The sequence below is a fragment of the Lactuca sativa genome, chromosome 3, assembly GCF_002870075.4.
Source record: "Lactuca sativa cultivar Salinas chromosome 3, Lsat_Salinas_v11, whole genome shotgun sequence".
Lineage (NCBI taxonomy): Eukaryota > Viridiplantae > Streptophyta > Magnoliopsida > Asterales > Asteraceae > Lactuca > Lactuca sativa.
Window position 1 is genome coordinate 26,130,675 of NC_056625.2, and position 11,379 is coordinate 26,142,053.

The window sequence follows — 11,379 nt, forward strand, 5'->3', positions numbered from 1 at the left end:
GATAACATAACTAAGGTTTATATTATTTCTAGAAACGATTACATAAATATTCAAGTTCACCATATACTATGTCTTTTATATTAGGTTACACCACATGATACTACTTATATGGCTACTTTATAGATCCTTACTCATAATCCCTTTCATCCTTGCTAACTTCATTAAGGATCATTTGGAATGCTCTTGCCTTTGGCTTTGGTGGTGTGTTTGGATTTGTAGCTTCTTCCCTCTTTGGACAGTTGTTGGGCTATATTTGTGGTTTATGCTTTGTTTGTAATGTATTATATGGTTCTCAGTGGGCTTAGTGTGTTTTCGGTGGGTCTTTTATATATGGGATTTAGGTTATCAGTTTTAGTATAAATATGGACTGTGTATAGTCATTTTAGGCTGAATGTACTTGACAATTTATCAATAGAATTGTGTGCATTCATTTTGAAACGTGTTCTTGATATATTTCATTGTTTGTTTCGTATCATTTCTTGATTAAGATTCCGCATTAATTAAACTATTGCATTGGTACCTTGATATATCCGAGTTCAGGGACTTAGAAGTGGTATTAGAGCCTTAAAAACGACTTAAGGCTATTTTTGTTATCAATTGCTTTTGAAACATTAATTCATTTGTGGTGTTTTTGGGTTGTGTTGGGAAAAAGAAATTTGTTGTTCTTCGTATTCGTCATTTTCTTAGTGTTCTTCACTAATTTTGGAATATATTGCATTGGAAATCTTTTTCTTGGCAATTTACCAAATTTGAGATTCATTGGATAAGGAAATTCGATCAAAACCTCGATTTCGGCTAGGTTTCAACATTTTCGGCGGCTGGTAAACGCTCTCAGTAACAAGATATAGAGTTCTCGGCTTCGAAGAGTTCTCGTCCAAGACATATAGTTCTTGGTCAACTTTTTTCGGTCAAACAGTTGACTTTCAAGGTTTTCGGTCAAAGGGCATTCTTTTTGGTTTTCGGTTAAAAATCAATTCACACAATCATATTTATTTTTGTTGATAAATAATGTGTTCTTACAACAGTACCAAGGATGTTAGTGAAGCCTCATGCTCTAAGTCTTATGAAGGTAAAATAAATAAATACCGTGAACAAAATGAATTATTGGTTAGAGAGGTTTTTGACCTTCAGAATGAAATATATGAAATTAAAAAGGTAAATAAAACGCTTAAAGAAAAAAACTAAAAAAACTAGAAGCACAAACTAAAATCTTAATCATGATTAAAGAAGAATACAACACCAAATGTGTTCACTATCGTTTTGCCAAAGAGAAAATTGAAAATTTAACTACCAAACTTGATGCATTAAAGGCTAACTTTAAGGATGCTGAATTTAATTTTAAGAAATTCGATGTGTCAAGTGAGATTGTTGAGTCAATGATAGAAAAACAATTAAAGTGGAAAGACAAACAAGGTGAGGGTCTAGGGTATCACAATGTACCACCTCCCTTCAAAGATAACTATACTCCAGCTTCTGAAACCACAAAGACATAATAATCTGTTCAACATGGTCAACCTACTGTCACTGTTTCAGTTAAGACTAAACAGTCCGACCCAACTGAGAGTATTAATGTGAATAATACTAACGTTTCTACTTCATGTGCAGATAAAGTAACAGTGCAAGATGGGTTTGAGCAGAACAAAAATAATTCTAGTTCTGCTGAAAATGCTTCAAAAACTTGTGATGATAATACTCCCAATGTTGAAACTTTCAAGCCACGAAAATTTGTTAAACAATCTAAAAAATGTGCATGTGCTTGTGCTTGTGCTTGTGGAGGTTCTTCGAAAAAAACTTCCCTTGGACAAGGACCAAGTCACAATATTATTTATTTGAAAAGACAAACTTGTTTTAATTGTGGGACTCCCGGTCACATTGCTATAAATTGCCGACATCGCTCATGTGTTCCCTACTATAAACAAGGGCGGCAGAACGTGCCAAGGGGGTGATCTTCCACGAGAAATCCTTCGAGGTCACGTTCAAGAAATGGTGATTGCAATGCTAGAAAGACCAAAAATCAGACTCTCAAGAACAAAAAGGTCATGTTTGACAAGAGATTTGATTTGGGACCATGATCGGTAAGTTCGAAGTCATCTCAGCGATCGGTCTCAAGCTCCAAAGCGAGTGCTGAAGCATCCATCCGAGTAAACAAGAATATGGTTAAACCAGACTACAGATGGGTACCAAAATTTTCCACTCCAAAATCACCAAAAAATTCTAACATCTCTTCATTTTATGTATTTGGTAAACAGGATATGACTTGGAATGCGAGTCATGCGTAGATGGAAAAGGGCAACCCAGTTTCAAAATGGACTGGGTGCCCAAAACAAATTAATCCCGCACTCTGTGCTGGAGCAACTATGGAGGAATATCATCAGACTTCGGTATGTTGATAGTGGTTGTTCCAGGCATACGACAGAGGACATCTCACTCCTACATGACATTCAGAATTTTAAATGGAGAGCATGTGTCCTTTGTGGGAAAAGGAAAAGGAAAGATCATAAATGGGGATTTCTTCAATTGTTGAATTACAGTTTGAATTTTCTGACTCTTCTCTTCTATGTGATAATAATGTTGATTTTCGATCGTCCAAAAACCTATTTTTCTAAAATCAAACTCATGCTTGAGGGATTTCTTAAGATGATACGTTTCTAAGACTGAAATTTCTTTTTCGTTTTATTTTGTATTTCTTATTTTCTTTCACTTTGTTTTACTTTTAGAAAAGGAAATTTGTGTCACTCTTTTGGGAAGTGATATGAGTTAGTGATAAAGGGCAAACGAAATACGTGTAAAGCACTAAAGCTAAATTGTCTAAACTCTGTTTTCAATGTGTTGGAAGGCATAAAGGACTAAGATTCATGGACTAGACAATGTGGACTTATTTGAACTTAAAAAACTTCATTTGGACTGACAATACGACCCTTGGATAGATTTAACTGTAAAATAGACGAGGAGGCCTATGACTTAAATTGAAGCTAACTATCATCTAGATCTGTGGCTTAACACGTCATTAGCATATGGACTTGTGTCCTTAATTCTGTTATTAACAAGGGGTGACTAAGGGGTTATGATAAATTGGATCTGTTTAAAATCATTATTCTTTCTTTTTTAGTCAGCCATATGTTGTCCCCTCTCTGTGATCGGAAGATCCGACCTGGGACACAACATATGCACTCAGATGATGTTCATTGCTTTAAAATCAGATATTGTCTTCTACAAATCTCAAATATTCTACTCTTTATGCTAGTCATATGTTGTCCCCTCTGCATGATCGGCAGATCTGACCTGGGACACAACATATGCATTCCACAATGATTATCTACTCACCTGAAGTAAAGGATTCCAAAGAAAATTTCCTTGATTACTGGGGTATGCCATGAAGTGGGGAACATGTTCCAGTGTACTAACATAAATTGCACCCCTAACTAAAGGCTAAAAGGTAGATTTTACTGGTTAAATTTAAGTGGACAACAATATTCATGGTCGTCGTCAGACAAAATGGTCTATCTAGGAATATAGTAGCTATAAATTGTAACTCATAATTTGTCCTGAAAAAAAAATCCTTTGTGTTTAAGTGGATCACAATATCAATGATTGACCAGAGAGCTTTTCATGAATGTGTGTGCTGATAAACCTTATTAATTTGCTCCATAACGTTTGATGCTAAAAGGTTTTTGTTCTGGATTACATTTTTGTTTTTATTTAAATTTGTACATATTTTCATTGTTATGCACAAATTTAGGGGGGGGGGGGGGGGGAAATAATACAATATAAAAAAATTAATTAAATAATATAATATAAAAAAAATTAATTATAATTGAAAAAAGGTGTGTTATATATATTAAAAGTTATTTTTTTTATTTTTGTTTTGGTTTTTGAAATGTAAAAATCGAAAGAAATCATTTTTATTAAAATTTGGGTTATTTTTCATGGACCGAAATTGTTAAGTGGGCCGCCTGGGATTTTCTTGATCATATATATTCATCGTTTTCGGTTGGTTAGGTTTTTCACCGAAAAATGCCAAACAACCATCATCATCATCATCGTCGTCATTCTTCTCTTTTCTCTCTTCGAGTTTTTCTACAAAACCTACTCAGTCGTTGTTTTGTTGCAAAATCGTTCAATGAATCAGGTGTTGTTTTGGTTTTCTATCATTGCAATTTTGTTTAAAGTTGTCTTTTGTATACTCGATTCCATGGATTTCTAAGTTTTCGAGTGAATTTCTCAAGGTTTTCAAAGAAACTAATTTGGAATAGGTTCCGATAGGTTTTCAGGTTTTCGGTTCAATCGGGATCCGATCGAAATCAAATGAAGACTTGACCGAAAACTGGGTTCTCGGCCGAAATAACCAGCTTTGACCGAAAGATTTTGGTCCACAAGTGTTTTGACCAAAATCGAGCAGTTTTGACCGAAATCGATCTTTTTGACCGAAATCGATTTTTTTAACCGAAAACGACTAAAACTTTGACCTTAATTGAAATCAAATCTAAAGCTCAATTTAATTAATTTTAAATTAATTCTCACTTGGCTAGTTTGGTGCAGATAAATGGCAGAGCAACTAAAATTTGTAGACTCTCACAACATTGCAGGATATCTCATGGATCCACCTGCTGCTCATCAAGAATTCAAATCCATGATGGTGGGTTTGAACAACTACATAATTTCTCAAGCCCTTCCTGCTAATCCAGTCATCCATAAAAAGACCTGATTGCTGAGTTCTGGAAAAATGCTTCGATCAACAAGCTGGGAGCAGATGGAGTTGGTGTTGTTGAATCGATGGTGAAAGGAACTCAAGTGATTGTTTCTGAACATGTTATTCGAGGGGTACTTGAATTTGGTGATGCATCTGCATTCATAATTGAGTACTCTGCTAATCAAGTCAAGGAAGTTCTTGAGAAGATGTGTTATGAAGGAACCTATCCTCCCACCATCAAGAAGCTACTTCCACCTTACTAGAGGTTCCTGGCACACTCCCTTGTGATTTGCATTTCTAGAAGAAACGGGGCTCTGATGAAATTAGTCAGACTGTGACCTCAACCATTTTCGCTCTGGCTATGGACTGTGATTACAACTTCTCAAAGTTCATTTTTGAAGAGAGGAATAACAGCCTTATAGGAAAGAAAAAGGACCTATTTCTAATGTACCCCAGGTTCCTTCAAATTTTTATTGAGAAATATCCCCAAATTGAGAGGTCATTTGACTTTTTGGATATGAAAGATTTGGGTCCCAACACCTTTGGACTCACGAAGCAATCAAGAAAGACTGCCAAAGTTGCCTATCAATGGTTAAAGGAGTTGGTTAAGTTTGGAAAGTTTGCTGAAGTTGAAAACACTCCTGCTGGTAGTTCCATAAATGCTGAGGCTTCCGAGGAACACGTGGCACCCAAACCAAAATTTCAATTTGCCTTTGAAAAGATTGTAGTATCTGATGATGAAGAAGATCAAGAGGATCAAGGAAAAGAATTGTCAGAAAATGAGTTTGAAAATTTCATTCAACAAAGTATCTCAATTCTTGATGAGGATGTAGCTGTTACACCTCTAAGTGTGTTTGAAAGAGAAATGGTCACAATGGTGTAATCTTCCTCACCTACCCCTAAATAGATGGATGCACTTATTTTAGAACTTCAACAAACTGCAAGGAAGCCTCCCCAAACAGTTCTTGTTGATACTGAACCTCCATCTGGAAGTGATCTAGAAGACTCCGCCCACGCTTTACTCCCAAGGAAGCGTAAAAGAAGAGATCCAAGGCTGGGAGTGCTTATCACAGACCCTGTTCAAAATAGATCTACATCGATTGAGCCTAGTCCTGTGGCTCAAAACATTGAAAGTACATTCACCGAGTCCTCTCCAGTGATACAAGAGATTTCAAGCCCGTAACCTGAGTCCACTCCTATGGATGCGGATTTTCAAAGCCCTAGTATTGATGAAGTAGTTTTTCCTTCTGAAGGAGCTCAAGCTTCTTGAAGTTCTTTTGAAGCCCCCAAGTTGGGCATTTTCCAAAGGCAAAATTAAGTTGCCTATGTCTAAATTTGTGGATGTCGCTCTGCTTTAGAACAAAGTTTTTGATTTGGAAAAAAAACTCTACTGAAAAGGATTTGATTATTGGAAAGCAAGACATTCAAATCAGTGAGCTTGAAAAGGAGAACTCCATTAAAGATTCAAAGATTTCAGAACTTCAAGCAAATCTTGGTGCTCTAACTGCTCTATTCTTTAACCTAAACCATCGCTTATGTAACAACCCGTTATCCCGGGCATTATAAACCGAGTCTTGTAACCCCTTTTGAATGTAATGGGAATATCATCGATAAATGAATTGTTCAAAAGCTCTGATTTGGAGTACGCTATGTAGTAGATATCGTCTTAAAGGTTCCAAATAAATAAAGAAACACTAAAATCTGAGTTATGGCGAAGAAGCTATGACCATTCTAAGATTTCTGTCAAAACCGACAACACCGATCAAACGAAAAATGCAAAGTTTCAATACGATAACATTTAGCCTTAGGTATCTAAATGAAAGTCATGGATAACATTAAACCGTGAGCGTACACAAAAAGAACGACCAAATCTGACTTCGCATGAGGAAGTTATGATTTTTCAAAGAAATTCCTTAAAAACGATTAGTTATAAAATAAATAATAAAAATAATTTTGGAAATTGCCAACGGAGTCTAAACGAAAGTTGTAGATCGTAGTCTCACCTACGCGTGGATATAAAGACCATCGAAAACGGAGTTCGTATGAAGAAGATATGGATTTTTGAAGTTTATTAAATAAATTAATTAATTATTTAATTCAAAATTCGGATATTATCCGAAGAGGAGTCAGCGTCCTTCTCCGAAGTACGCGCTGCGTACTCCTGTACGCCCCGCGTAACCGAGAGGATTGGCCTCGGATCGTCCACGTCGCCATATCCGAGGAAGCCGACCCGTCCGACCCGTCCGACCCGACGTCCCATCCGACCCGACGTCCCATCCGACCCACCTCCCCAGCAACCCGTCCCATCCGACCCGATAACCCAAGAACCCGTCCCATCCGAACCGAAGCAGTCGAGGCTTCGGTCATGCATGACGTACGCGTACGCAGCGCGTACGAGCGTACGCCCCGCGTACCGAGGCAGACTTGCCTTCCTATAAATAGAATGCGAGGGTTTCCAAAGAAGGGGTTCATTTCTCTTCTCTCTCTCTCAGCATTTCCTCGTTTTCCGTGTCCGTTCAAACCCGAAGCTCTGGTCTTTTTGGCTCAAGTCCCGAAGGCCGATTCTACTCCCGAGATTCCCGAGAATCCCAAGAAAAATCAGTTTCCCGAGGCGAAACTCTGCTCGGTTTTCCACCTCACAATCTTCAAACTATCAAGTGAGTTCATATCCCCTTCGAACACTCTTTAAATACATTTTAAATGTTTTATACTCTTTTTGGGGAGGAATACAAGTAAACACACAACTAAAATCGTGTGAAACACCGATCTTTTGCTATACTTTTCATACTGTTGTTTTAACTATTTTGTGAAGTTATTATGATACAAAACCCCTCACAACACAGCTTTACCCTCTTTGGGATATAATATGTTTATAAATAGAAATATGTTTTATTTATACGTTTACATACAAACACATCATATCAAGGGTAACATTCTTTACTAAGTCATTTCATGCATTCAAAGAATTTATGATTATGCTTTGTCAAACATTGTGAAAGAGGTTAAACTTTGCATACAAACTACTACCTTACTACGGACTTAGTTGAGAATCCATGAGTCGTGTATATCTTCAAACGTTACTTTCTTTATTAGAAAATAATGCTGCAAGTCCTGTCTATAACCAGAGTCTCCCGTTCGGAGAACGTGTCAAATGTGTATAGATCTATACGGGAAGTCATGATCCCGCGCCCTGACTGTTAGCTACAGTCCGTCTTTTGGGGTGACAGTTGTCATAACGCTACGACGCCTGAAGAACGTCGCTACAGGCATATTATGTTTAGTATGGTTATAAAACTCATCGGATATACAATTATTATGGTATTACGCTTTTATGAACGAGTAGTCATTAAAACTATTCTTCATCTAATAAGTGCGGTCTTCGTATAGCTTTACTATGTAAAACTATGACACAACTTACAAGCACGTCGCTTGCTTGCGATTTTCGGTCTTAGAGACTGCCAGTTATGTCAGGGAAATAAGGGTTTTTCCTGTATACAAACCAAACAACTAATAGGAAAATAAGGGATTTTCTCGGTACAATTAGTTGCAATTTACATCACGAACATTCATATGCATTGCATACTTTTATAAGAAAATAAGGGTGTTTTTCTGGAAAACATGCAAACACTTTCGAATGGCATACATCTTCTCAAAACACTACTTATGAACTCACCAACTTAAATGTTGACACTTTTTCTTTGAAATAACTTGTATTCACAGGAAACCGCTAGCCAGGTAGCAACTACTTCTGAAGACTAACGCATTGGCGTTAGTAACATATTTTGGATCACCATTTTATATTTGATTTCTTTTGCAAACATGTAACACCTACAATCATGTAAACTTTTCAAACATATTTATATTATGGTGGTGTGTACTTTCCTTTCTATGAACTGTTATGATACTGAATATGATGTCCTCCGCCCCCGAACGATTCCGCCGTTCTGGTTTGGGGGTGTGACAGATTGGTATCAGAGCTTCGTTTATAGTGAATTAAGTATATCAAAACCATTTTTATACAACTATAAACTCAACTGGGCAAAAACACTCTGAGAAGAGTCATACTTTTGAAATTAAATCTATTTAGTTTTTGTAAGTAAGCATGCATTCATTTAGTAATAAATAACAGTTCCACATCGTACCATATTAGAAGTATTATTAATGAGTTGTGCAGTACAGGTACGCCTTGGGACACGTAATCGGAACTGGGAAGGATATAGCCTGATCAACTATATTTGTCCGAGAGCCGACTAACGTGTGCCGAGGGGTGTCTGCAGTGGACAACAAATTTTAAAAACTTACCAAACCGTTATTAGAATCAAACACAATAATTTAAATACTATAGGAGTAATTGCTATTTAAACTAACTTACATGTTTTGCATGTTCCGACTTTATTCAATTCTTATGACCCTATTTCTCGTACAGTCAAATGGCTGGATTTCACCACCCCAATGACCCCTACTTTCCCAACCAAGGCAACGGAGGATGGATCGAAGATGATCCAGAAGAGGATGAGGAACCCATAGAATTGGGTGATGACTCCGGTACTGACTCAGAACCTGAAGTGATCGATCCACCACCCATTCAACCTCCTGTCCATGTGAGGAACTTCCAAGGACCCACTCCCGTCTGGGGAAGTCACCTACATCATTGGAGCCAACAACAAGGCATACGCCCTCCCTACGGCATGTGTCGGGACTTCTACGATGTCCGCGGTGGCAGTTCGGCTGATCGAGCACTCCCGGTAATGGTTGGTAAGTTAGCCAATCAGTCCTATCAGTCCGGAGTACAAGCAAGCCGACTCCGGGATATCAACGTGGAAGTGCAGGTTCACACTTCCGATATCCGTAGGCTGGACAAGATACAAGATAATGTCCAACTCCAGTCTGAGGCATTTCAGGCACAGATAATTGCAGCCCTAGCCGAGTTAAGGGAGCAACAAGCCGCTTTTGATCGACGCCTAATGGGATCGAAGAAATCTGATGCGGAGTCAAGCTCCAAGCGCAACCTACGTCGCAAGTAGTGCCTGCCAGGATTTCAAATTTTGTTATAAATTAGGACTTCGGATAAGAATTTCCTTTTCGTTAAAACTTTCTGTAATCGGAGACCTTTAGAAAGGTCATAAAGTTTTGTCTAAACTCGGATGTAACACGACTATATGTTTTATATATATGGGGCATACCCCCCCCCCCCTTCTCTGATTTTGAATATGTGTATTCCGTTCAACTCATAAGTGCATCCATTCAAACGTTATTAATAAATCAAGCTCAAAACCCATTGTTGATCAAACCAAATTCTTAATCTATTTAAGGCAGTTAACTCAATGTCATTCAACTTTGAACTGCCAAAACTTATAATTTCCTTCCATATTTTTCTTTTGGCAGCAAGATGCCTCCTCGTCCAAACTTAAGGCCCAGGCCGGGCACGGCACCACCACCTCCACCACCAGCTTATGATCCAGCCATGGTTCAGGCTGCTATCACAGCAGCGGTAACCGCAGCCCTCTCGCAAATAAACTCCCAAGGGAATGGAGGGGCGGGAAGCAGCACGAATCATCCAAATCATGGCACTGGTCATGGCCAAGGAAGAGAATGTACCTACAAGGAGTTCTCTAACGCTAAACCAAAAACTTTTAATGGAACAGGAGGAGTCATTGCACTAATGCAATGGTTCGAAAAGACCGAAACGGTCTTCGAGATCTGCTCGTGCCAAGAAACAAGCAAGGTTAAGTTCGCTGCTTGCACCTTCATAGATCGAGCCCTCACTTGGTGGAAAAGCCATGTGAACTCAGTGACGCTCACTGTCGCTAACGCCATGAGTTGGGAAGAACTGAAGGTACTACTACTGGAAGAATACTGCCCAAGGGGTGAAGTGCAAAAGCTTGAGCAAGAGCTCTGGAATTTGAAAATGGTCGGATCTGACCTAGTCGCTTACACAGCTAGGTTCAACGATCTCGCTGCTTTGTGCCCTACCATGGTCAACCCAGAATCAAAGAAGGTCGAAAGGTACATTTGGGGGTTGTCACCCCAGATTCAAGGGCATGTTCTAGCCTCCAACCCTATCACCTACAACAGCGCTAAACGCCTGGCGCAACGACTCATCGATCACGGAGCAAAACAGAGTACCATCACGACAGCCGCAAATCCACCTAGGGAGGCTCAGGGACAGAGTAGGACTTGGAACAAGAGGAGGGGACAAATCCTCCAGGAGAACCCCAAGAAACAACAAGTGATAGCGACCCACGCTATTACCGTACCTACCAACTCTGCCCCCACAAGTTCATACAATGGAAAGCTACCGAAATGTAACCAGTGCAACTTCCACCATCACGGTCTCTGTCATGGCCTTCAATGCACCAGGTGCAATAAGAAGGGTCATACAGCCCGCTATTGCAAGGAGCCAACCCAACAATCCGCCCCCACTGCTAATACCGGAGTAAGCCGCGCTTGCTTTGAGTGCGGGAGCACAGGGCACTACCGCAAGGACTGCCCGAAGGCAAACAACAGGAATACCGGCGGAAGAGGCCGAGTTTTCGCAATGGGACAAGATGAAGCCATTGCGGACCCTACTGTTGTTACGGGTACGTTTCTTCTCGATAACTCGTATGCATGCATTTTGTTTGATAGTGGAGCGGAAAGGAGTTTTGTGAGTCACGACTTTAAAAGCATGCTAAAACCATTACCACAAT